The sequence below is a fragment of the Mus musculus genome, chromosome 5, assembly GCF_000001635.26.
Source record: "Mus musculus strain C57BL/6J chromosome 5, GRCm38.p6 C57BL/6J".
Lineage (NCBI taxonomy): Eukaryota > Metazoa > Chordata > Mammalia > Rodentia > Muridae > Mus > Mus musculus.
This window is the reverse complement of record NC_000071.6, coordinates 66501575-66528939: the sequence shown is the minus strand read 5'-3', so window position 1 is coordinate 66528939 and position 27365 is coordinate 66501575. Positions and strand designations below refer to the sequence as shown.

The 27365-nt window shown below is 42.8% G+C and overlaps 1 protein-coding gene and 1 long non-coding RNA gene across 20 annotated transcripts in view; one reads left to right on the top strand and one right to left on the bottom strand.

Annotated features, from left to right (window-relative positions):
- Apbb2 (amyloid beta (A4) precursor protein-binding, family B, member 2) overlaps positions 1-27365 on the top strand; it is a 320340-nt gene that overhangs the window by 90125 nt on the left and 202850 nt on the right. The gene's annotated exons all lie outside the window — the stretch shown is intronic.
- Gm52775 lies at positions 101-25471 on the bottom strand. Of its 2 annotated transcripts, none has more exons than XR_003955742.1 (4): positions 25208-25471; positions 24329-24499; positions 22210-22353; positions 101-20729 (listed from the first exon to the last, which is right to left on the bottom strand). It is a non-coding gene; the product is annotated as a predicted gene, 52775 (long non-coding RNA). The 2 variants fall into 2 exon arrangements; XR_003955743.1 differs by having other exon boundaries at positions 22210-22349.

Here is a 27365-nt window from a genome sequence, read left to right as displayed (position 1 = left end):
CCTAACGGTGGCAGAGGACCCATTCATTCACTAAAAGTAGAGGATCCCCCCCCCCCCCGTTTCTGTTTCATTGCACACAGGCAGGGTTTAGATAGGGCGACATAGCCCACTTTCATTCCTGATTAATTCAGAACACATGTGTTACCGACGGTAGAGTTACACTCCTCTCTTTGAAACACAGTGCCTTTTATGGCGGGCACAGAAGGAACAACACTGCTGGTGAGCGAGAAATCTAAAACCTGTGTTGGGCTTGGCTTTTCTGGTTACAAAGCAACAGAGCAAGGGCTGACTTTTAGCTACTTCAATCCAAGTGGCTTTGGTGTGTTTTGCCCCTGGCCATAGTAAAATTCCCAAGACATGGAGATCCTGTTCAGGAAACTGACTCTCTGGACAATGTCTGTGATGGACTGTGCTGCTCAGTCAGCACCCAGTTTAGCCAATTTCTGAAAATAGATGGCAGCTTTACAGTTTGTACTAGAGCTAGAGCTGAGGCTTTTTTTTTTTTTTTTAATCCTTTGATCTTTTGAACATACTTGATTTTCCATTAGATCTCAAGATTAGAAGATTTGAGTAACCAAACAATTAGTTTAGCCTGTGAGTTTGCAGAAGGGAACGTACCAGAGCCAACTTCAGGCCTTCTTCTGTAGATGATAGTATAGTGCCTTTGAAAGAACGTAATTGGTTGGATGGCAAAACTCACTTCCCACCTCTTCTGAAATGTGTCCATAAAGCGGGAACTATGGCACATTGTCATATTGGTTTGGGCCCCAATTTGGCGGCCTGCTTACAGACCTCTGGTAAAAAAAAACCCTCTTTCTCTTTTTCTGTGTTTACTAGTCATGGTAGGAATCGTAAACATGATCTGTGCTCCTTTAGAGCCAAGGGAAAGAGTCCCCTGTTGAGTTTCCCGTAAGTTTTGTGGAGTCAGAGTGGTGTATGTTTCTGTTGTAATTGTTTTTATTTTTGTCTGTGGGTCAGACTCACAGGGTATCCATGTGGTGGTGAGCCTTAAGGTCTATGGAACCTCCTCCTACCATACCTGTGGCACTGGGGTTAGCTTAGAGGGCTGATTTACAAACTTCTGTTCTAGATGGATTATATGAACTGTGTGTGGCCTGAGCAGAGAACCAAGACCCAGGGATGCAGTGAACACAACGGGTCCCTGACTACAGTAATTCAGCTCAATAGGTTTTTTGGGTTTGCTTTGTTTTAATTTTACCGTAGTACAAAAAAAATATGCATTCTATGCAAACTGTACATTAAGTTTTGAATTTGGATCTTTGCCCTGGAGCACTGTATCCTGGGATACTCTCACATAATGCTGCTGAGCATCAGGGAGTTGCAGCTCCCAGCTACGCACAAGAGGATGTGCCCCATATATACCACAGCATGGGTGTTGGCTAAGCCCTGACACCCAGTTAAATGTATCCTCAGCCTAGCATGCTGAGCTTAGCATGCAACCCCGTCGGAACTCAAAGACTATGTGGACGGCAGACATTATGGAGAGGGATCCGGTCTTTGTGGTTGGAGAGAACAAACCACAGCCGACTTGCAGCCAGGCCTCAAAGGATCCGAGAGGAGGCAAGGACAGCAGCCGGGGCTGAGTGGGATCTGTGGCTGACTCCAGTTCACAGGGCTCAGTTCTTCCCCACTCATATCCATGCTTTTATGAGCCCCCCTCCCCCACACAGGAAATGCTCCAGTGTTTTTATTTCCCTTGGTCATTTGCATTTTCAAATGGCATCTCATGGGAAATATGAGTGTGTTTTTGTGGCTCAGCTCTCAGTTCCCAGGATTTTGGTCTCAGGAAGAATCGCTGTCAATCACAGTGATTTTATTAGGCTAGCCTCACCTAGGAAGCTCATTCTAGGAGGAAGCCTAGGGATCTCACTGAAATCTTCCAGAGAATAATATCCTGCAGACAGACAGACAGACAGACAGATAGACAGACAGACAGAGAGAGAAGGATGTTGGGACAGGACATCTGAAGGACCGAATTGCCTTTCTTTTAAAAAGAAAGAAGGTGTTTTCCAATACCATAAACTAATTACATGTAACACTGAGTTCATTAGCATTTCACACGTGTCTATAAAATATTTTGATTGTATTTATTTCCTGTTACCCTTTCTTTTCTCTTGCTCCTCTTGTTGATTCATTCCTTCTTCATTCACAGCATGCGCACCCCTCTCTCCTCTCCTCCTCTCCTCTCCTCTCCTCTCCTCTCCTCTCCTCTCCTCTCCTCTCCTCTCCTCTCCTCTCCTCTCCTCTCCTCTCCCCTCCCCTCCCCTCCCCTCCCCTCCCCTCCCCTCCCCTCTTCTTTCTTTCTCTCTATTTCTCTCTCTCTCTCTCTCTCTCTCTCTCTCTTTCTTATAAAATGGCAACATGAATTTATTAGAGTTGTTATAGGATCTATAGGCAGTGGCTATACTGAAATCTCTCTCCCTCCCTCATCAACTATTCCTGCCTCACGGGCTCTCCCTCTTCCATTACGTGACACTGTTGGGTCTCATCTTGTGTGGATAACTACAGCTTCCGTGAGTTCAAGAAGGCAGCAGCCATGTCACGCCCAGAAAACAGTGTTCCACCACAGTCCACCACCTCCTCTGGTTCTCCGTTTTCTTTTTACAACCCAGTTCCACCATGTTGCCTGCTCTGTGATGGGGGGTGATACTGATATCCTAGTTTTGATTTGATGACAGCGCCTTTGATGACCTCCTTTGATGACAGCTGACAGGAGCACTGACCTATGGGCACAAAAATTATTTAGAAGGTCATGTGATCAGCACATCACATCCATCTAGGAAAACAACAGCAGTAGCTCCTGCACTGGCCTGTGAATTCCACAGCCTTGAGCTTTTGACTGAGTTTGCAGTACACACATGCATGTGCTGCATTGGAGCCGGCCTCAAGCCTCCCCGGAGCATGGCAGTTTCTGGGATATATTAACATTTAGATTCTTGAAGTTCTAGGCTTGAGATCACAGACCTGGGGACTTGGGGTGGTCTGTTCATTTTGCTGTTAGAGTTCCTATAGTCTCTCTGCCACTTGATGTAGAGGAGGAGACCAGGATCCTAGTGAAATCACTGGAGGGCTTGAAGCCTGAAGTGTCTGAAGGTTCTGTGAGGGGAGGGTTAGCAAGGTAGGGAAGAGTAAGTTTGGAAACTCCACATCATACATTCCACCGAAGAGCCTAGGAGAAGTGTGCTCCCCAGATACACCCCCCATTCCTGTGTTCTTATTCAAACCATTTGCTAAAATGACTGGCTGTTATGTAATAAGTCTTAAGAGGTAATTTATGACAACAGCAAGAATATTGACCCCACGGGTGTGGTGGAACTTGTCTCTAGCCCCATCACCTCAGAGTCCCAGGCAAAAGGATCAGGAGTTGAAGGCTGGCCTGAACCTTCTTCTGCCATCACATGGAACAGATGTTGCATGACATACAAAGAAGAATGGCGGCAATTTCCCAGCCAGTCGTCCTCTCTGCATTGTTTCCATTCTTCCCTATTTGCTTTTAGCTGTGTGAGACCCCTGTTTCCAAAAACAAAGCCAACCCACAAGCAGATCTGTATTCCTTCTTTTTAGTCTTTTAGAAATGGACTTTTAGGTTTACAGAAAGGAGGGAGGCAGCGCAGAGAGTTCCCGTGTAGTTCTCTGCCTCGGTCCCCCTGTTATTAACATCTTACAGTACTGTGGCACATGTGTTGTGAATTTGTGGACTGACAGCAAGTCCCTGCTCTGTTCACATGTCTCTAGGTTTGACTGCAAGTCAGATCTGCCCTGTTTCACTTCCTGCTTTCTCTCCTCACATGAAACAACTCTTGCTTGACACACAGCAACATAGGAAAAGCAAGGAAGTTTCCCTGGATAACCCCCATCTTATTTCCATCGTTATTAGTATTCTTCCCTATTTTCCTGAGCTAAATACAAATATATAAATATAAATATATATATATGTATACACACACACATCATTATAGTTTTGACAAGCTGTTTTGAAGCAAATTATACATCTACAACATCCAAAATAAAGAAACAGCATTATTTAGAAACAGTACCATTATCATTCCCAACAACATTAATGCTGGCTCCTAAATGCTACTTAGTATTTGTTCATAGTGAGAGTCGCCAAATATAATCTCTTTTAATATCTTGAAATAATTTTAAATTAGAATCTGGGCAGAGGACCGTGTGTCTCATTGTGCTTTCTCATCAGCACTGACGTCTGTTTAGCTTGCAAGTGAGATAGCAAGGAAGGCCTGAGGCTCCGGAGCATAGGGAGGTTGTGGCAGTCCCTCGCACCACCCCTCTCTATTGTAGTGTGATTTAAAAAAAAAAAAAAAACAAAAACCAACCAACCAACCAAACAAACAAACAAACAAAAAACAATGCACATTTCAATAAAATAAATGGGTAAAGTCCAAATGAATCCTGACTTTCCCCCTCTCGGGGTGATGCCTGAAGCTGGTTTTGAAATCTCAAGTGATCACATTTGCCCAGCTCGACAAATGCTTCCTTATTTTAGATAAGAAGCCAGACTCAGAATTCGGTGTACAGTGACGCATTGTTTTCTGTTGAGCCCACGTCCCCTGGGTCTCAGCTTCCCAGATAGGAAACCACATCCTGAATAGCACTGAGTAGACACCACAGACATGATTTGTGGCTCCGCTGCATTTGCAAGCCTTATATAAGTCTTGGTTTTAATCCTTAGGGTGGAGTTTCACAGCGAGTTTCACAATTTTCCTTTAAGGCCAAAAAAAAAAAAAAAAATTAAAATAAAATAAAAATAAAAAAAAATAAAGTAAAGAGAGGACTGTGGGTGGAATCCTAGTTTGAATACACAAAGCCTGCGTGGTAGCCTTACCTGGAAGTGAGAAGAGAGTTAAGAGCTGACTAGGGTGCTTTGCTTTTAACTCGAAGAGTCCCTGGTATACTGTGAGCCGCTAGGGCTTCTTCCCGCTCTAGCTCTTGCTGGACCATAGACACCTGAAATCTGAAAGTGTCTGGAGTAGCTGTCGGGGGATGCCTACCCGCTGGGGCTGCCTGGGCTACAACCCACAGACTGTAAGAAGCTCCCGCTGGGACCCCAGGAGAGGGCTGCACACTTTGGCATGGTTCCCTATGAAATGCTTTGGTCGCACTACAGAGAGGAGTGGCACTCTTAGGAACATTTCCCTCTTTCTTCTGTGCAGATGTGCAGCGAACTCTTCCTTAATTTACCCCATGGAGTCTTGTTGCAGAACTCAGCTCACTGTGAGAAGAACGCTTTGTTTCTACTGCCGTGGGGTTCTGTTGACTCACTTGGAAGAGGCTCAGCATAGCACCTGGCTGCTTTCTTTTCTGTCCTTAATTTCCATTGTCTTTCCTTATTGTATTCCAACTGAGTGGATTCTCCTGTTATCTCTCTCTTCCCAGGGAACCCAAGAAAAGCAATGCTTGTACACCGTAACTCTGTATGTTGAGGGTAATTACTGTTTTCTTTTACTTTCCCTGTTCAAATGAGAAGAGAGGGGAATTACTAAATATATCAATATTGTCTCTTTAGTCTTTTTAACATCCTTAAATAAAGAGGTTGCCTTGCTGAATGGAAATGTCCAAACATACAACTTTTGCTCTGGCATGTGTATGTTTAGCGTTTAAATATTTTATTTCCGGTAGCACAAGTCATCACAGAGTTACTTGAAAATTCTAGAAGAGCAGGAGAAGGAATCCAGAGACAATGACATTAACATTTTTTAATCTGTGTGCTGCCTTCTTAGACTCCAGGTCATGCTCAATAGCATTAGCGCGTCTTGGGAGGTTGTTAGAAATGCAGTCTTTTTTTTTTTTTTTTTAAGCAGAACAAAATAAACAAACAAACAAACAAAAAAAAACCCAACCAAACAAAAAGAAATGCAGTCTTGGATTCTAACACAGACACTCTGAATCCTAACTTGACTGCATTGTGTTTACATGTCACTAAAATTTGGGGGTGCCGCTCTAGAATTCATCACCTAGGGAAGCAGATGAATAGAGACCCCGACAGCCAAATTCGGTGCTCAGGTCTTTATGTTCTCTGTCACTGTTTCTTGAGATAGCCTTCAGTATGTGACGAAGATAAAAGTAAAGTCATTAAAACAAACAAACAAGTTGCTTTAGAGAGAAACTTGGCTGTCTCACAGGCAGTCATTTCATTCATAAACATTTTAAAGTGCCTACTACGTGCCCCACAGCCAGGGCCAGCCACTCAACATATACTGCAGTAGAAATGTGTGAAGAGCAAAGAGGAAGGAGACTATTGGCTGAGCGAGGATGAAGAGCAGAAAGAAAGATGGTCTCTGGGTGACACCTCAAAGCAGAAATCAATGCGCCTGAGTTATTACTGCCGCTAGGTTCTGAGAGAGCACGGAGATGGGTCGGATGCATCCCCTGCCTTTTTCCTTCTGGAAGACCTTGTGCTGAGTGTAAGGACACAAGACTGTAATAAAGTATAAACAATACAACACGTGTCGGTGAGAGGATGTAAGCAGAAGATCATGGGCTGAATACCAGCCCCATAATTCAGTGTCCTTGAACAAGCTTATTTCCAAGTTACTGACTGATCCTCTCTCTTCTGGGATAGGTAGAAAATGATAACAAACTTTATTTTACAAAATTATGGTGCTTTTCTTTTTAAAGTGGGGCAGCATAACAAACACATTTAGGTTTTTGGGGAGTGTGCAGTCACTGCTGTGTGGCAAAGGCCTTCCAGAGGTTCCAAAGATGGGAAGATACTGAAGAAAATGATCTGGGATGTTTGATGCTGAATAGCCTATGTGCAGAGGAGGTGGACGAGATGAATCACTGGGAAGAGAATGGAGGGAGATGCTGCAGTTTTGAGGTCAGATTGGCTAGGGATCGAGGAAAACAGGCATCTTGTCTGGTGGGATAAATTCTGTTTCAGGTATGCTGGGTTCTAAATAACTACTCGAAGCTGTGGAACTGGGGTACATGTTTGCTTACACCAGGTGTTTTGTGGGTGCTCACCCTTATTCCATGCTCATTCAAGGGTGGGCACAGAGTGAAGTTGCCTGCCTTCCATGGCTAGGTGTGTCCAATCCCTATAGGATAGGACTCTTTAGAAGGTTTATTGCAAGTGTCCATGTATATACAGGATTCACCACAAAAAGAGTACAGAATGAAGAATTTTTTTTTTAATTTTTTATTAGGTATTTAGCTCATTTACAAGAATGAAGAATTTTTAAGATCTTAAGGCTTGCTGACGCTTCATCATGTGTGGAGATAAACTGAGGTTAAACTGAGGTATTCTGTGACTGATTTTCATCTGCTGTTTTTTTTTTTTTCCCTTGAATTTCTTTTCTTCCACAGGGTTCAACTATTGCATCAGAACAGAGTTAAGATTTTTTTTTTTTTAAAAAAGGAGTAATTGCTCTAACACAGGAGACATCACACGTCTGTTTATGTCAGTTTCCTTTCATCCATGACCTCCATTATAATCTTACTTTATGCAGTGTGGGGATACAGTACAGTTACCATGGTTACTGGCTTTTATAGGTTGCAACTAACCTGCCACATAGTATGCTAATATTTTGTCAAATTTACTTTGTATTTCCTTCTCATTTTTTTGGTATCTCTGTCAGTATCTCTTTCACATCTCTTTCTCCTCATATATATTCAAAATGTCAGAGACGGATTCTGAAGGACTGAATTAGTTGTAGAGGTCATGGCCCTCTAGCCTTCAAAACTTTGATCTATATCACCCATGCAGGAAGCTATTCTCCCAAGTGACCCATAATACCTCATCACTACTAATAGATAATACTTGAACACCTATTAAAATCTCTCTAATTATCTCATTAAGGCTTCTAACACCTTATCCATATCAGGACACAGCCACGAGCCTTCATTGCATGTTGTCTCTTTAGTTTCCTTTAATCTAGAGTAGTCACCCTAAGTTTGTTTAGTTTTTATTGTCTGTGACCCCTTTGGGGGTCAGGTGGCCCTTTCACCTGACCATTAGTGGTCACCTAAGACCATTGGAAAACACAGATATTTACTTTATGATCTGTAACAGTAGCAAAATTACAGTTATGAAGTAGCAATGAATTAATTCTATGGTTAGGGGTCACTATAGCATGAGGAATTGTATTAAAGGGTCGCAGCATGAGGAAGTACATTCATCTGATAGAAGGAGTCACAGTCTTATTGTTTCACTGTTACCTTAAGATTTCAGGTAAATAAACACATTGGTACAGCGTTGATCTTCTGATTGATTATGCCAAGCCTCACTTGGATGAGGTGATCTTCCAGAGGTCTCCATCGTAGGGACACATTTCCCCTGGGAAAGAGATAGGCAACCTTGTGGAGTGGTTCTTTGGACTGTGAGAACTGTGTTCTGAGTAGTCTTTCTCTAACAGTTTTAGCATTTATTCATGATCCTTGGCTGCCTAATCACATGCTGCGTTGCTGGTGACAAGATGGGGATTTTATTGTGTGTGTGTATGTCTGTGTGTGTGTGTGTGTGTGGTGTGTGTTGATGCATTATAATTCATCAGTACCATGTGTATGTGTGTGTGTTTATGTGTGTGTGTGTCTGTCTGTGACTGTGTGTAGGACAGATAACAATTTTATGCAGTCATTTTTCTCCTTCTACCCTTATGGGGGTTCTGGGACTCAATCTCAGGGTGTCAGTGCCTTTCCCTCTTGAGCCATCTTGCTGGTCCAATATTACTCTTTTACATTGTTCAAGCTGTCCTGCATTTGGCCAGGAAGTGCCCCTTCCAACCAGCTCCAGTGTAATTTAGTCACATCTGCACGCTGTTGGAGCGTCCTTCTTCTTGCTGGTATAGTGAGCTATTCTAGACGTACATTGTGCTTTTCTTATATTTTTGGTTGTGAGCCTAACCTTTAACGGCTGAACCATCTCTGCAGCCCTGTTGTGCTTTTCTTATTCTTGACTTAGACCCAGCTATTTTTTTGTTTTTAATTCCCTAGAGAGCTAAATGCTTAAATCAAGATCAGGGTGGCTGGACTTTTTTTTTTTTTTTTTTAAATAGATTTATGTCAGCTGGTCCAAGGTCATTAATCATTTGTTTAGGTCCTCTCCATCACTCGCTGGTAGATCATTTCCGTTGTGGCTTTGGGAGTCAATGGTAGGAAAAGATGAAGAAGGCCATGCAGAGCAGAGGCTTGGGACTGTGCACCAGAGGTAGCAGAAGGATGCTTAAGGGAGAATGGGCTCTTGCCAGAGACCAATTGAGAGCACACTGGAATTCTGCCCAGGATGTCACCAAAGAGCCCGAGGAAATACTTACTTCTTGTTTTCCAGACAGATTAAAACTCGGTTGCCCTTTTTTATATTCAGTAGCAGCAAGAAGATGTTTTACTCTTGAGCATCACACATGCTGACTCTCGGGATGGAAATGGTTAGTATTTTCAGTCAGTGTCAGGCCCGGATAGATGGGTGCGTATTTCAGTGTCTCTTCTTTAAACGATAAAAGTTTCCAGCTTTTATTCTGACCCCTCGTGATAAGATGGAGTCTGTGGATTTGCTTGTTGATGAGCGTATTCGATCATTAGTCATCAAAGGTGCATATGGGCAGTATTTTAGGCAGCAACTTTTGAAATATGAAAGCTAGGAAACTTTGGAATCATTTCCCAAAGCAATCAGCATGCATTTGTTGTGATAACGTCTCCGAGGAAAACCTTGACCTTGGATGGACTGATATTTCTGGAACTCAAATTTCTTTTAAAAATGTAATAGTATAATCAAAATATGTGCTTTACAACTCTTTTTTTTAACATAAACTAAACATGAAGCCAATAATTCAACAGAGGAATCCTTGAAAAATACTTTTAAAAACAAAAGTCTGAAATATAAAGGTTTTATGTTCGTTTTAAAACAAAGCAAGGAATGCCTGCTATATGCTTTCCACAGCAAGGACTTGATTATTAATTATGTAAGCGCCCTTTAAAAATGCTCTGTAAGTTTGTAAAAACAAAACAAAACAAAAAAACACCAAACACAATCAATATCTTTAAAAAATATTTTTCAAGTGTATTCTTTGACAGTTTTGCCTGTGTTTTTTAGTCTCTCCCAGCTGCCTTCCTTTATCCGCCCCGTCCCTTGTGAGGCAACTCTTGATGCCTCTCCCCTTCCAGTGCGCTGTCTACGCTCACATCTCTCTGTCTCTGTCCACGGCCATTCACGTTTAACCAGGGCTCTTTGCAATGAGTGTAGCGTAGGCTTATCTTCTGGAGCGTGGGCAACTTACCAGTTCCTACCTTACTGAAGAAAACTGACCACCCTTCCTCTGTAGCTTCTCAGCCAGGGGCGGGGCCTCGTGAGCCCTCTGCCTGTCAGCGCTGGAATTTTGACTGGCTTAGTCGGTGCTGGTAACCAGGGTCATTGTGAGTTCCCGAGTGCCATGGCTCTGCCCCTCCCAGCTGCTACCTCCTAACTTAAAGGGATTCCCTAGCCTGGGGGTGTGGTGTGGCTACTACCTCTTAATCATCAGCACTTTCTTAAGGATGAAGAGTCACTGTGAAAGAACTGCCTGGGACCAAGTATTCCCCCCCCCCCCCCCAAACAGGAGAGCTAGAAAAATGATGCAGTCACAGGTGAGGGAAGTCACCACAGGCGTGGCAGATGCCCCAGATAGTTGTTACAATGAGGGCGTGATGTGGGATTAAGCTTCCACACTCATGACTAAAAGGTCACTGTCTAGGGCATATGGATTATTTTGGCATTAGCCGAATGTGGTGGGACAAGCACATCCCGGAATCTGAGAACCTGAAGCTGGAAGGTCTTGAGTTCAAGTTGAGACTGTTTCCAAAATGTTTCAAAATTTTTGTGGAGAAAATGTCAATGTAGCCAAGTTCCTCGGAACTTGTTGTAATGAGTTAGTTATAGTGACCAACCTCTCTTTTCTCCTGCTTAAAGCTTTAGGTTTGCCTCCCTCCATCCTTCCTTGCCTGTGTCTGTCTCATCTTGACCTTATTTGAAGGCAGTCTATCCAGAAGACAATGTCTTTATTCAGGACAAAATTTTGGGCACTCAGACAGCTTGGGTATGGTAAATAGTAATATCCAAGCTGAAAAAGAATCCTTCATCTGGACTTTTCCAAGTCCCTGACTGTCGTAGCCAGTAAAAGCAGATTACGTTTCGGCCTCTGTAGAGGCTTTATGCACTTTAAACACCCCTGTTGGGACTATATTTGACTTTGACAGTGAAGTAGAAAAGGCTTGGAAGGGTCTGGCCTCCCAGCTGGGTGGGGAGCTTGACTTTCCACGACAAGGAAGCTCTCTGTGCTCCTTGGTCATGGCTGCTCTCACGGGTAACATAAAAATGGGCGTCAAAGGAGAATTTCCCCCAAATTTGAAGAAAATAAAAGTCACTTTGTTCCAGTTCTGCTCTCTGTAGCCAGCATGTTTTCAGATGTGATATTTTTTCCTTCTGATTTTTTTTTCTAGGCATAATACTTTAAGCAACATGGGGATGATTTTTTGAGTGTGTTTTTTCTTGCTTGCTTTTCCTTAAGATATTTTCCCACCTCAGTCTGCAGTTTACGTATTTTTAAAAGTTCTTCTTTTTTGTATATTTACATTTTTAACTTGTTTAAAATGTTATGTAATTTTTTGTTTATTTAAATTTAAAAATTATTTTAAAACTTCTTTTCGTATATATCCTTTTGTGTGTGTTTTGAAAACTTTTAAAGAAAATTCATTCTTTAAAAGTGTGTATTGATTTTTGAGGAATGAGAACTTAGCCCTTTTGGCCTTTTTGGCTCTCCTTCCTAGTGATCACAGCCGAGCAGTGTGGTCAGCTGGAGTCTGCAATGCCATTTTCATAGTGCTTTGCTCAGAATGAAGTGTTGACGGCTCATCAACACCTCATCTGTCTTAACATTATTAGGGGATTTCTCACAAGTAAATTTTCCACATAGCTAACCTGTAAGTATTCTTAGTAACTATGAACACTAGAAATTGAAATCCTTAAAAAAATGATGGTACCTTGGTGATCACTTAAATATGATAAAAGATGAGTCATAATTTAATCTCCCTGGATAGGCCACACATATTCATATATGTAGTTGGCTTTGGTCACAAACATTATTACATGTTGCTCTAAAAAACACATCCTATGAAAATCCCACAGTGCTTATAGGGTTTGGTCACAGTGCTTAGAAAATTGTATGAGTATTTTAAGTAAGTGAGTTAAGAAATAAATAATACAATAAGCGAGTGTGCTCCTCTTGTTTTATCGCCTGCCATGTATAATGAGCCTGTGCCTTGAAGTGTTGGAACTTGTGGGTTATTGTCAATTAGGGGACAATGGGCTATCAGAAATTACATGGAAAGTTAGAACACCAGGTGTGGATGGGCGTGGCCGACCACATGTGGGAACCTTAGGTGGCTGGTGGGTGCCTGAGGCTTGGGCTGTGCATGTTCTAGCTGTCCTTAGGTAGCTGGCTTCTGCCTGGGTGCAGTCCTTTGTGACGAGCTAGTGTTTCTAAGAGTGGAACCACGCACAAACCAAATGGGCTGTGCTCTGAAAGTTCCCTTGCCACATTCATGGCTGCTGCAGCAGGAACCTGCGTTTCATGAGGTGAAACAAGAAGTCCAGCAGACTGGCATGCGCAGTCGCCCATGCCCATCTGTGTAGAATTCCCGTGCTGAAAGCATGCGGAGAACAATCTGACATAAGAATCAATAATACATAGATATTGACTACCATGTTGACAGTAATATAAATGATGCTTACGTTGATATTTAGGGAATGGCTGCTGTTTGGTTGTTGATGCTTCTACTGTAATGGTGCTTTCTGTCTCTTTCTGGTCCACTGATTTCTCAGGGGCTTGTGGCTCATACCTGCATTTATTATGCTTCTTAGGTCATCTGATGCAAGGCTTGAATGGGAGCGCCAGAGGAGGGCACAGACTTTAGGCCGTAGGTTACTTGTGGCTTCTGTATGCTATGCTAATGTGTTATTACTTATATATCTCCCTGTACAGTTGCTGGAGAACTAACTTACATGTTAAGTGATCGTAAATTTTTTTTTTTAGATTTATTTATTGTTATATGTAAGTACACTGTAGCTGTCTTCAGACACACCAGAAGAGGGCATCGGATCTCATTGCAGATGGTTGTGAGCCACCATGTGACTGCTGGGATTTGAACTCAGGACCTTTGGAAGAGCAGTCAGTGCTCTTACCCGCTGAGCCATCTCACCAGCCCCCGATCATAGATTTTTTACATTGTTTGTTGTATGTATGTATGTACATGCACATGTGCCACAGCATACGTGTGTTGGTCAGAGGACAACTTGTGGAGGTTGTTTTTCTTCTCCCACTATGTGTATCCTGGGGAGTGGCCTCAGGTCACCAGGCATAGTGTCAAGCATTCTCACCTACTGAGCTGTCTCACTGGCTCTAAGAGAGGTGAATCATGCAGAATTTTTGTGTTTCCTGTTTTCACAGAAAACATCGAAGGCTGTCCTTTTCACACCCATAGAAGTGAAGGGTGCTCAGACGCATGCGCCCAAAGAACGTTTCGAAAGCCTCCATTGTTTTGTTTAGGTGGCTGCCGCTCACTGCCGTTTGTAGCCGTCTGTGTTCATGGGATGCTCACTTGGAAGGGGATTGATTGTCAAGGGTGATTTCAGAAGACCTTCTCTCCTATCCCAAGCGCAGTATGGTTAGACGTGCAGATCCCGAGAAAGAGGGATGTTTTTGTAAAATGATCAGTTGCCAAGAGTCCTTGAGAGTTCCTGCTTAAGGAACGTTGATAGGATAATGGATCAAATGCTACCTAGACTTAGAAAGCCCTGTTAGGTCTGCGTCTAGACCCTAATCGAGAACAGAATTAGCGTGTGCACATCATTATTTCACATCCAGTGAAACCACACTTTTTATTATGCAGAAATACTCTGAGAATCGGCAGGGCCATTCTGATTTATAATTTCTCATTTGACTTGGAATTTAAAATTTTTCCCCTCTACAGAATTTGTACTTATATTTGGACTGTCTGACCTCCTTGCATGATTGTTATTAATTAGCAGACTCTGTGGGAAGAGAGAGCTTGCCTTTTGAACTTTATACCAAAAATCTGGAGAAAGCAAAGTCATTGTTCAGTCACTGCATTTTAACGTTCTGCGCTACTTCTCGGAACGGTGAGGCGGGTCTGTGGCTTTTCTGGTTTTATTCATGGCATAGTCAATTTTATTTGCTTTTAATGGACTTTTAGTTGGGAAGGGTCTCAGGAGACTTTTAAAAAGAAACTTTCAAGTGATTAGGGTCTAGACGGTCTGCGTTGTCTCATTTCTTTTGTGTTTTATAGACATGCATGTACACCTATACAAAACAGGCATATGTATGAGACATGTATGTGTCAGTGCAGGCATGCGTGTGCTCCTGCACATGTGTAGAAGTCAGAGGACAATTTTGGGCATGGGTTCATCTCTGTGACTGTGTGATCCAGGGCGTGAACCCAGATTCTCAGGTTTGCCCAGCAATAGCTTTTACTAGGTGAGCCATCTTGCTCAGAGTAGAAGAGTAGAGGCCATGAACCAATGTGGGGTAGGGGGAGGGAGGAAATGGCAGGGGAGGAAGGGGCGAGGGGACAGAGCTGGAGCAAGAAGGCAAGAGAGCAAGAGTGAAAAAGAATCTTTAAAAAAGAGTAGCCTCATATGTAAAATCAAACATCATAGGTTTTATTATGTTTACTATAAACTTTATTATTAAATTGTGTATTGCCTTAAGTAATGATGATAAGGTAAGACTGTTAATTATGAGGCTTACTTAAATACGTGTATTAAAATATTTTCATGTATATATGCCCATATGTTGTATATATTCATGAATGTAATTTCTAATTATAATTATTTTCAAATTTCTAAATATAAATCTATCAGAAAATAAGAACTTTGAAAATTTTCACAGAAATGCTTTTTTTTTTTTTTGCTAAAGTGAAATATTTGCAGTAGTGAAATAATATTGTTGGAAAATTATAGGAATTTATTTAGTTGAATATTGTCTTATAATTACATATTAATTTTAAAAGGAATCCCTTTGTGTTGTATTTTTATTCTATCATGGAAGAATATTCAAAAGAGGATTGTGTTGGAAGGAGGCACCAATTCATCTGTAGAAATGGAATGAAAAGACAAAAAAAATTAATTTTCTGAGTTTTAGGCTCTAGGCCTTTGCAGTGGTGTTTTTGTTAGAAGATGCTGTTCCCAGAAAGCAAGGCACTTACACCATCCCCCAAAGAACTTAGCATTTCTTTAAAACCCAATACAGTCTCTTGTGAAATAATTTTCCTTCCCTTGTTCCAAAATACTCCCCTTTGGGACACATTGTGATATTGTTGTGAAAGTTTTATTCTATTTTGTAGAGGCAAAGTATCTGTGGACTTGGGTTCATAGTGGCAAGCTAAAGACATCCCTTGTGGTACCAGAGGAACTGTGCCAGAAGAGTCCTGCTTAGTACTAAGCTTGGTGACATGAAGGGACATGGTATGCATGACAGCATGTTTGCAATTACTCTTAGATTAAAAACAAAAGCTACCAATCAAAGCAGCAAGAACACGAAGGCTTCCATCCAGAGAGGTACAACTCATGAAGCCAGGCCTAGGACTACTTGCAAAGAGGTTAACGGGAAGTGAGCAGGGTGGGGGAGGGGCTGTTAATTTTTAAATGTATTAATGTCATAAGCATCTTCTTGAGACTACTTTGGAAACTATAAGAGGTAATTAAGCATATGGCCAGTTCTTTTAGGGGGAATTAAACAGCCTAAACAAACCTCCCACTTAAAAAAAAAAAAACCCTTCAGATTGGGTGGTGGGAGTGGGTTTGTAGGATGGCACATGCCTTTAATCCTAGCACTCAGGAGGCAGAGGCAGGTAAATCTCTGAGTTCAAGGCCAGCTAGGTCTACAGAGTGAATTACAGGACATCCAGGATGACACAGAGAAACCCTGTCTCAAAAAAAAAAAAAAAAAAAAAGAAACCAAACTACCACTACCATCACCCAAATCTCTTCTTTTATAGCATTTGTTAATTACATGTATTTTATTTTTGAGGAATTTTTAAAATTACTTTTTATTATTATGTATGTGGCAGGATGGAGGGCTGGGAAATGCGTGTGCGTGGGAAACATGTGGAACTAAGAGGACACCTTCGGAGAGTTGGTTTTCTCTTTCCGTTGTGTGCACCTCAGGGATCGAACTCAGGTCATCAGACTTGGTGGCAGACATCTTTACCCACTAAGCCATCTTGCCCACAGATCTGTTTTCAATGCCTTTCTTGTCTAGTTGAACATGATGGCATTCCTGTAGTCCCAGTCCTCTGTCCGAGGCTGAGTCAGGAGGTCTGGGAGTGAGGCCGAGCCTGGACTAAGTAGAGCAGACTCAAAGAGTCAAAGAAAGAAAACAACAACAAACCCAAGACAGAGGAAGGTCTTCTTGGTTTCAATATTTGACTTAATTACTGGAGAAGGAGCCTGTCTTGGTGACAGATGGAGACATGCTCAAAAAAGTTGCCATGGGCTCTTTGAAAAGAAGCAAAAACAAAGTTGTTCTGCTATCCTATTTAATACATATATGTCTATTTTATGTTAATAATAATATAACAGTATGTGCTACGCATTGTCTAAGAACCTGTATTTCCCATGAAGCTACAAACAATGCCCATTTTAACAAACATTAACTATGATATCATTTTTAGTGCAAGGGAAACAGTTGGATCTCAGCCTCTGTTTACTTGAAGGCTGCCCTGGCCTTCAGAAAGAAGAATAATTATGGGAGCTGCTACTTTATTGAGAGTAGGATTTATATTCTAAAACCTCTACCGTGTTTACCATAACAAGACACATTCTCACCAGGAGGCTTGCGGGACTAAGTATGCGGTCAGAACTCGGTCACTGTGTGTGTGTGGCACATGTCTATTTCTTTAGCATCTTCTGCAGTCCCTTCATCATGTGCTTCCGCTCTGCTACCCTAAGTGGTATTTCTGAACATGTTACAAGTCTACCAGTGCATTTCTCTCTCCAAACACACCAGCTGTCTGCGATAAAGCAATGGCAGCCAAGGAATATTTGGTGAGTGGTGCGACGTAATTTTCTCATGGAGCAACTCGCAATCGGCATTAGACAGAGAAGTAAAAGGTGGTATAGACCTTGCATGATTTCTCAACTTTCAGTGAATTTGTAAGCAAATATTTGTTGTACCCACTATTAAATGCCAGGTATTAGGTTAGGAGTCCATTATTCATAAAGTCCATAAAGTATGGGTTTCAAATTCAGACACCAAGTAACATTTGTTTAGCATGGACCACCCAACAAGTAGCACACAGGATGTTCTTCAGTGAGACATTCCGCTGCAAATCAAGTAGCATTCATAGACTCATTCCCTCTGCACTAAGTCAGGAATAGACCATCTCTGTCCTATTAAACTCTCATGTCTCTTGGTATTTTCTTAAGCGTATCATGTCCACTACTGTGTGAGTGTGTGCATAGTGGGGGGTAATTTAAACATGAAATTGATAAACTAAGTGCAATTAATTCCTGACACACATACATATATGACTATGTATGAAGTGAGGTCATACATTTTTCAAGTAGGATCAGTATTAGTTTGTGTGATTCAGGCTGTGGGAATGGGTCTGTATACCTGGCTCATTAGGATTTTAGGGGAAGAAGTGCCTTATCTAGATGGAAACCACTTTTACTTATGTACCTTTCAGTGGTCCATGGGCACTAGCTTCTAGGCTGGGATGTAACAATGTTGTGTGCCATGCTGTGCCTCGGATTACCCCCCCCCCCAGCTGTTTTGAAGACCAAATTTTGGCTGTCTCATAGCTTCTATGTCTCCCTCAGCACAGCACACCTTTGAGACTCTGCTTTTTGCTCTGAATGTCCTAGGAGAACAGGAAGCGGTGGCTTTTATGAGAATGGAAAATGCTACTTTGCTCAGTGTTCTTGGGGCTTTGGAGACCGTCGAGTTTCCTATACCTACCAAGGGATTGGCAGTGAGCCGAGACAGGAAGTAGCCTCAGGGGAGGGCTCTAGCTTGTCCGTGCTGCCGTTGGGGAAGGGGAAGGGGAAGGGGAAGGGGAAGGGGAAGGGGACTTTATATAGCTCTCTGAGCTCAGGGGTTCTGGAAATAGAAGACAAGAAGCTTCTAACTCCCATGGGTCGCTGAGGGCCCCAAGGAGAGAAGCAATGTGAGAGTGGGCCTCAGAAAACATGGCCGTTTCCCCACCATGAAACAACTCAACTGAGCAAATCAACTCAACTGCCAGCGGCCAGCGCCAAAGTTCCTTTCTCCCATAGATTTCAGTTTGCACAAAGATCACATTTCTTCATGTTGAGATTTTTCTAGGATGGATTATTGGACAAAGCAGACCATTGGATGGACTCACTATGTAGAACAAATCTTATTTTAACACTCTGCAGCAGCGTCATTTTTGCTCTTTTAAAGCAAAAACCTTATCTTACGTATGCATCCTTGACTGTGGGGAAAAAAGCAAGTTCCGACCCCTTAGCACTCATATGAAAGTGGTGTGGTGGTGCAGGCCTGTGGACCTGAGCCCTTGGAGAAGAGCTAGGAGGACCCCTGAACTCACTGGCCAGTCTAGCCAATCAGTGAGCTGCACATTCAGTAGAGACCCTGTCTCAATAAGTACGTGGGGAGTGGTAGAGGACGACCCTCAATGATGAGCAACACACACAGTCACACACATGTACATATACGCAAGCATACACACGCACAGACAGACCGACCGACCGACCGACAGACAGACAGACAGAACTGTCAATACTTGTGGACTATAAAAACCACTATTTGGATGCTTTCCTCCATTGTTTGATTCCTGTTATAAAAAACAACAAAACAAAAACAAAAAAACCACTCCAGCCTGCTGTAACTGGGTAATCCTTTAATGCTTCAATAAAAAGAAAATAAGATCAGATTATACACTTTCTCCTGTCCATGTGAACTAATTGTTTTCCTGCCCTTAAAGGCAGAAGTTAAACTATTCCTTTCATGTTGAACAGCAGGCCGACTCAGATTGTATATTGCCAGCGCTTGATGCATATCTGCTCCATAAATGAACTCCAGCTTTGGCAAATTAGATTTTGATAGTTACATTTTGTTCTGGAGATGCAGAATAGAATGGCAGATAATTTCATTCAGCAAGGTTTTACATAAGTTGTTTATAAATCTCACACAAGTACCGTAGAGCCTTGCAAGCTGGATCTCGTTTATTGATAAGAAAAGTAATCTTAGAATGTAGTTAGACGGCGTAATCAAGGTCACAGGGCTATCAAGTGAATGGGGATTCGATTTGGGATTTTGACTGTCTTCTAACAGCTAGCATAATGGGGTTGCTTTTGCATGCTCGTGCGCAAGTGTGTGTGTGTGTTAGTGTGTGTGTGTGTGTTAGTGAGTGTGTATGTGTGTGCAGGGATTTCAAACTTTGGTCCCAACACTTGAAGCCAAACGTTTTTTTACCCTCTGAACCAGCTCTCCAGCTGGGAATGCTTTGGGAGATCGGATATTAGACAGGGTAAAGATCTTGAGGAATTGAAGTTAAGGGAAAACTCTACTGAGCCATAGCCCCTCGATTGTCATTTACTCAGCGGGTGTTAAGTGGGTGTTTGGTACTAGGTGTTCTGCAAGGTGCTGACAATTCACCAGTGAGTAAGACTTACAGCTGGTCCTTCACCAAGATCTACAGGGAAAGAAGTTTCAGGAAAGGGGTGTTACGTACTGTTCCCCCCAAAGGCTATGGCATCTTGGTTCAGAGAATTTTGAATGTTGTTTACTGTGTGGAAACAGATTTTTCATTCTTTTGAGTCAGGTCATAAAATAAACTGGAAAACCATGCACTCGCTTGGCTTCAGCTCCTCACGGGAGGTCTGGTTTTGGCGACTCGGCGATGGGAGTAAAATAAGGAAAGAAGAGGAAAGAAAGAAAGCTCACAGGTTGGGGAGGAAGTGTAGGCTGGACCAGGGTGGTGGCAGACAAACCAGAAGAGAAGCACAGACAGACGGTGACATGCGCGGGTAGACTTTACATGTACAAACCACGTATAGCCCAGGGTGGGCAGGGCAGTGGTCAGCTGGGTCCGCTGGAAACACCGTTGGCGTTCAGTACTGTGGAGAGACTGCAGCTTTTCTTTACTTTCTAGAGTGGCTCTTCGAATTTCCTGCCTGTGCAGGAGCCTCGCAGCCCCCAAGATAGACACTATGCTCTTTACAATAGTTTCCCCGGCTTCTGCTGCGGAGAATGGTGTGTGGGTATTTTAGTGTACTGGTTGACCATGCGGGTCATGTGGTCCTAGCCGCCCTTGCTCTTCTGGTATAATTTTTTTGAACCTGCTTTAGATGATAAGCTCAATGGGTCCTGGCTAATAGGGCTTGTGTAGTGCTCCATATCCGAAAATCTTTATGGCGTTCAGACAACTAACACAATGTGAATGTATTGTCGGTCCAATAACATCAGAATGGTGTCTGGTATCATATAACAAGTAGGAAAAAACAAAGGAAAATGCACAGAACTAAAAGAGTCAGATGTGGGAGAATCAGTCATTTAAAAAAGAACTGTACTTGCAGCTGGTTGCTGGCAGAACCATCAAGAAAGGGCATCTACAGGTTACAGGATGATGGGTCGTCTGTAGGAACTCAAACCCCTCCTCGAAAGCCTGATTGCCGGTTTTCATTGAGTCTGTCTTCCTGTGCCAGTGCTGATTTACTGCAGATACATTTCAAAGTAGAACATTAAAAAAATAATAATGTTTTAGAACAAAGGTTTTGTCAGGTTCAAAGAAATGACTGGAGGGAAAATAGTTAAAATTAAAAATCCTCCTAAACTTTACATTAGCTGTATCTTTTGTTGGAGTTTGTGTTAGCACTTTAATCCTGTGAACTGTCTAGTGACTCCATGAGCTTTCATAGAGTGTACGCTGGCTTTTTTCCTCCGAGTTAATAATGTTGAATTGCCCTTATAGTTCACATGCATGCCTGTGAGCTTTGGTATTTAGGTAATGCTTAACAAAAAGTGCAGTATAGGGACTAAAGAGATGGCTCAGTGGTTGTACAAGCAGTGGCTGCTTTTCCATAGGACCCTAGTTCAATTCCCAGCACTCTCATGGTGGCTTACAACCATCCGGGACTCTGTTCCGGTGATCTGACACCTTCTTCTGGCCTCCGCTGTGGTCACTACATGAGCACAGACATACAAACAGGCAAATGCTCACAACACACAAAATAACAATAGATCTTTTTTTAAACCTTTCAGTACCAGGTTTTTGTATTGGATTAAACAGGTGCCTGTTTTGTTTTGTTTTGTTTTGTTTTGTTTTGTTTTGTTTTGTTTTGTTTCGAGACAGGGTTTCTCTGTGTAGCCCTGGCTGTCCTGGAACTCACTTTGTAAACCAGTCTGGCCTCGAACTCAGAAATCTGCCTGCCTCTGTCTCCCAAGTGCTGGGATTAAAGGTGTGCACCACCACTGCCTGGCCAATATGCTTCTTAATTCCCAAATCTGCAATAAATATTACATCCAGTATTCTACTAGGCTCAGGATGGAGAGATACACAACTGTTGGAAGAGTGAGACGGGAGATCACTAACAGGGAGTCTCTAGTAGTCTGAATAAATGCCAGCTGTCAGAAATTCAGGATGGTCAGCATGCTCCACCCCCACCCACCTGACTCAGCTCAAGCTGTCAGTGTCTAACTTTCTGTTTAGCATAGGCTTGTTTGCAGGGGACTCCATGGTTTCTCCCAGGTAATTGAATGGCCCTTTTCTGCGATGATTGGGGAAGGAAAACACTTTCATGTGCTGAAGCAAGCCTGGTCTCTGTGCTTGACTTTTGTCCCTAAGGGTCCCCATCCTCTGGGACCATGCCTGTCATGTTGCTGGGCATTTCCGTTTTCCATCCAATCCTCATCTGGAAACAAGTTTTTAATCCCTTCCCGCCCCCCAAAGAAGTTGGATTTCATGACTATTAACAAGATTTAGAGTGTAAAGTTATAGGCTTAGACCCATCCTTAGGTGGCCTTACAAGATCCCATACTTAGCATGTCTCCAGGCTAGACCACCTGACTCTACCCACAGAAGAGACTGTCACAACATAAAGAATCTAGGCAGCAAAGAGATGGAGGGCTGCAGAGCAGGGAGAGGACGTCTGGCTTCCATTTTTGAAGTCTCCCCTTGCCGGCTCCCACTTCATACCTGAGATCTGCCTCATCCCTGGATGATTGACAGTAGGCACTCCATGTCACATGGACCACCCCAGTGTTGTCTGTGTGGATGAGATAGCGGCAGCAACAGTCCACAAGCCAGTATGAGTGTAGAAGCATCCCATACGCACCCTTCCTAGGACAGAGGTGAGTTAGTTTAATCATATTGGAGATATACAATATTAACAACTCTTCAAAGAACTGTTTTGCTGATCATCTACCAGTAGGTGAAGGTGCGGTTCTCAGACTAGTATTGAAGAAGGTGGGCCGCATGGGAAGTGGCTGTGTTGTCTAGGTTTTGCCATCTGTTTACATGGCCGGTAACCATACAGTTTATAAAAAGAGAGAATGTGTATCGAGTTCAGTTGCTACAAGAAACATTTGGGGTCTTGAATAGGAATTATATTGAATTCACACTTCATTGGGTAGTACTGACATGTAATTAATATTAAGTCTTCTAATCTATGTACATACAATCCCTTTCCATTTATTTGGCTCTTCCTTAATTCCTTTTGACCATGAAGTAATAGTTTTTAGAGATCAGTTTTCCCTCTTTTTAAAAAGATTATTATTTGTTGTTATTATATAGAAATACAACTGATTTTTGCATGTGCATTTATTTCATATCCTGCAGTTTTGCTGAATTCATTCATTCTTACTTCTTGATAAAGGCGCTCTCGAGCGTGCGTGTGTGTGTGTGTGTGTGTGTGTGTGTGTGTATTGTGGCTCTATTCATAATAGCAAGGAAGCAGAATTACTGTAGACTCCCATTAGCAGATAAATGATGGAACATATACATATTGGAATCTTAGTAGGCCACAAATAAACCTAAAATGGTGAAATCTACAGGAAACAGGTAGCTCTAGAAATGATTATATTAAATGAGGTGACTCAGACTCTGAAGGACACCTGCTGCCCTCTCCTGTATGTGGATCTTTACTTTTAATGTTTACACATGTGGTGTGACTGTGACCATTGGTCATGACACTGAAGTGGGGACCATAAGTGGAGAAGAAGAGGTTTGGAGGAGGAGGGACGATACGGCACAGGCAACTGGAAGGGGGAAAGGCAGCTACTTCTTTGGGAGGTTGCAAGGGGTGGGGGTGGGGGAGAATAGTCGAGATGATAACCAAAGGTATATATGCAAATGCCATGGAGAAAGCTATGCAAATGCCATGGAGAAAGCTTTATGTTATATACTCACTTAAAAAAAATTGTAAAACATGCAGACAGACTGGGGAGATAGCTCAGTTGGTAAAGTAACTGCTGTGCTAGTGTGATGGCCGACATTTGGATCCCTAATACCAAGTTAAGCCCTCTGGAGCAGCCAAGGAGGAGACAGGACCACTCCTGAAGCTGGCCAGCTACTGGAGCCAATCAGTGTGCTCCAGCTGTAGTGAGAGACCTTGTCCTAACAGATCAGTGATGTAGGAGACACCAGCACTGACTTCTAGTCCCTGCATGCACACACACACACACACACACACACACACACACACACACCCCATGGGAATATGACACTAACTCATCTGGACAGCTGTGGAGTGAAACTGTCTCATGGCCATTAGATATTTCAAGAGGACTCACAGCACAGGGAGTCTATAGAGAAGATGGCCTGGCAGTTGATGGCATTTGAAGTAGGATTTACATCTCCATCCCAAATAAAATTGTCCCCTGCCCCCAAGAATGATTTTTAGCCTGACTTCTCTGACTGAGGGACTGATCTGATCTCTTGGCAAGTGTTTCCAGGGAAGTTCCACAGTAAAGAAACTGGAATGTAGTCACTGGGTTTTTATTAATTAATTAATTAATTTAAATTTATTTGTTCTGTAAACTGTCTTTATAGAGTGTGTATTGTCTTGTGCAACCAACAAAAATTAGCTGTTCTTTGTCACAAAGTCAGTTTCCAGGGACAGTTACCAGCGTCTTTCTCTGTGACCGACCTCATTTCTATTAATGTTATGATGGCATTTGACGCTTGTACAAAGCCCATTCAGTCACATCCACGGTTTATTTTGAGATATCTCTCTGCACTTCCAGCTTGATCTGCAGAGTGCGTGCGGTGAGCCTAAGACTTGTGCAGATAAATTGTCTGGGTTCAGCGTTCTCACCCTTGGAAGTGAAGATGCTGCAGTGCCCTGTGCTGAGGAGTGCAGCTCTTCAGCAGTGTTGGTGGCTCACAGCTGAGCATAAATCTCTGCTTGTCTCGGTCTGCATTTCCATGGTCACATGAAGTTCTTGACCACTGGTTCCAAACTGCCTCATTTCAAGGAAAACTGAGCCTAAGCAGAAAAGCAAAGAAAAATGTGATTCCTCACCCGTTGCTCCTCCACCCTCAAAGTAGAACTCGTGAGCTTGAATCCCTGGCTAGCAGGGAACAGGGGCTACTCCCTTTGGGTGCCGTTCAGAGTGCTTCATGTACAGTCCATCAGAGTTAGACCTTGAAGTGTGATGATTAATGGGATATTTACCCACCTGAGACTATAGGAGGCAAAGAATAGAGAACTATGAAAAAACAAACGTCTTTAACTTACGGCGTGCCAGAAACAGGCTCATTTGTATATTAAACATGACCTTTCCCCTTGGTCCTCTGTTCTGCTCTGGAATTTTAAGCACCACAAACATTTCCTGCCTTTAGCTGCCACTCTGTCCCTGTGCCTTCTAGGCAGTACAGAAGCTAGGCATCGTCACACTTAGAAGCCCTGGAGACTGCCTGAGGGCTTGAAGAAAAGAGGGAATTTATTGACGATCCCCGGTAGTCTCTGGCTTAGAAAACTGTACAACCAGCCTATTGCCGAATCCGTCCATTACGGTTAGTTCTCTGTAGGGTTGACAGGACTGAATACTAGGTGTTTATAGTGGCAGCTCCACGTGGACCAGACACCCTGGGCCAACCCTGAACCTTCAGCTCTTGCTGCCTCTGGGCATTGGGTGTTGCTGGATTCCCCTGTCATGATGAATGCCTGCTGCTACAGGTGGCCTCTTCATACCTGTGACTCCAGATTCCTGCTTGGTGTAATGCTGCGTCATGTACTCATGTCTTAGTTGCAAAGGACTCTGGGAAGATGAGTACCGGGCCATTTTTGCTTTTATATTGATAAATACGTCTCAGTACAACTCACGCAATGAGGCATTCTGCATGTATGGAAATGGGGTTCAAATGCTGTACATTCTCTCTCCTTTGCTCATCGAATGAGAACTCCTGAAAGTCGCTGCAGCGGGCCTTCGTAGAAGAGGAGATAGGCCACAGCTGGGATATTTATACATCTGAAACAAAGATGGCTTACTTTAAAAATTACATTGATTGGTTCTTGTTGATATATGTCTATCACACAGACAATGGTGCATACATATATGGAGGTCAGAGAGCAACTTGTAGGAATCAGTTCTCTCCCCAGTAAATGGGTTTTGGAGCTTAAACTGAGGCCATCAGACTGTTTGGCAAGTGGCTTTACCCACTGTGAACTGTCTTGCCTGGGTGCACTGGTGTCCGAGGGACCCTTGGATTTTGCCCTTTGCTAACTGGTAGCAATTGTGAGGACTGGTTATTTTTGACTCCCCACTGTATTCCCCAGAGTGCTAAAATGAAATAAATTGATTCAGCAGCTTGCTTGACCAGAAGAAGCTAATTAAGATTTATTTGTTTTCTCTTTTTATTTGTAAACCAGAAATGAATTTTCCCATCATTTTTCCTTTTATACTTGGGTGCTTTTATGCATTTCATTGATTTATTTCTAGTCGTTTAGAAATTGGTGTGTGTGTGTGTGTGTGTGTGTGTGTGTGTGATGTGTCAGGTGTCCACTTTTTCTCTCTGCTTTATTTCCCTTGAGACTGGGCCTCTTGTTGAAGCTGGAGCTGCAGTCTATCAGCTAAGCCGGAGGCTCTCGAGCTATGTTCCTGTCCCCTGTCTAATCCTTACTCCCCACCCCTGGGATCACAGACACTTGCTACGCCTGGCTACAGATCTGAACTCACGTCCTCCTGTTTCCACCACAAAGCCTTTGACCCACTGATTCATCTCCCCACCCTAAAATTTCATTTTTAAGTTGCAGGAGCATAGATAAATAGCTGGCAATTCCTGCTTTATTCTTTGACATTATCATGTGGATAGTTGCCTGTGAGAAGGAACTACTCTAATTCATTTAGTTCTTCTTTGGTTGTTAATTTTCGTATTTGCTTCTTTTTGTTCTAGAGCTTTCAGGTGTGCTGTTAAGCTGCTAGGATATGCTCTGTCCAGTTTCTTTTTGGAGCCACTCAGAGATGAGTTTTCCTCTTAGCACTGCTTTCATTGTGTCCCATAAGTTTGGATATGTTGTGCCTTCATTTTGATTCAATTCTAAAACGTCTTTTAATTTCTTTATTTCCTCCTTGACCAAGCTATCATTGAGTATCGTTGAGTATCATTGAGTATCATTGAGTTATCATTGAATATCATTGAGTATCGTCCAGCTTCTCTGTGTATCTGGGCTTTCTGTTGGTTTTGTTGGATCAGTAGGCAGCAGGGAGAGAGTGAGACACTGGGCATGGCTTGAGCTTCTGAAATCTCAAAGCTCATTCCCAGTGAGACACTTCAACAAGTCCACACCTCCTAATAATGCTACTCCCTGTGAGCCTGTGCGGGCCATTTGCATTCTAACCACCACGCGAAGGATGCTGAAATCCGTCCTTAAGATGTCTTGCAGGAAGGAGAGTCTCCAGTTTTCCAAGCCATCCCCTCCTGCCGGTTTCTTACAGTTCCCATTTCTGGTGCACTTAACACCTTGAGAGTTGTAAGGCTCTGTTCCCAAACTTCTCGATGGCTGTGATGTTTTCTCCGCCCTGGCTTTGAAGAGTCACTCATTGGAGGTCTGTTTTCTGGGTCTTCAGGACTATTTCCAGTACTTTTATCGTCTGACTTTATTTCTGGCTCTCACTTTATGTCACTTATGAGGGACTGGAGATGCACACCTGATTATAATCTGCCACATAGAGCTCAAGTCACCAATTCATCATCGAGGTTTGATGTTACCTGGATACGTGGCTGCCTGGCCCAGTGCAGAAGGATTCTCTTCTTTTCAGGTTTATTCCGAGATTGTTACTTTTACTTTCAAGATGAACTGAGTGGTGGTATCCTGACTAGGTTGGTATGAATAATGGGGGGAAGTGGAT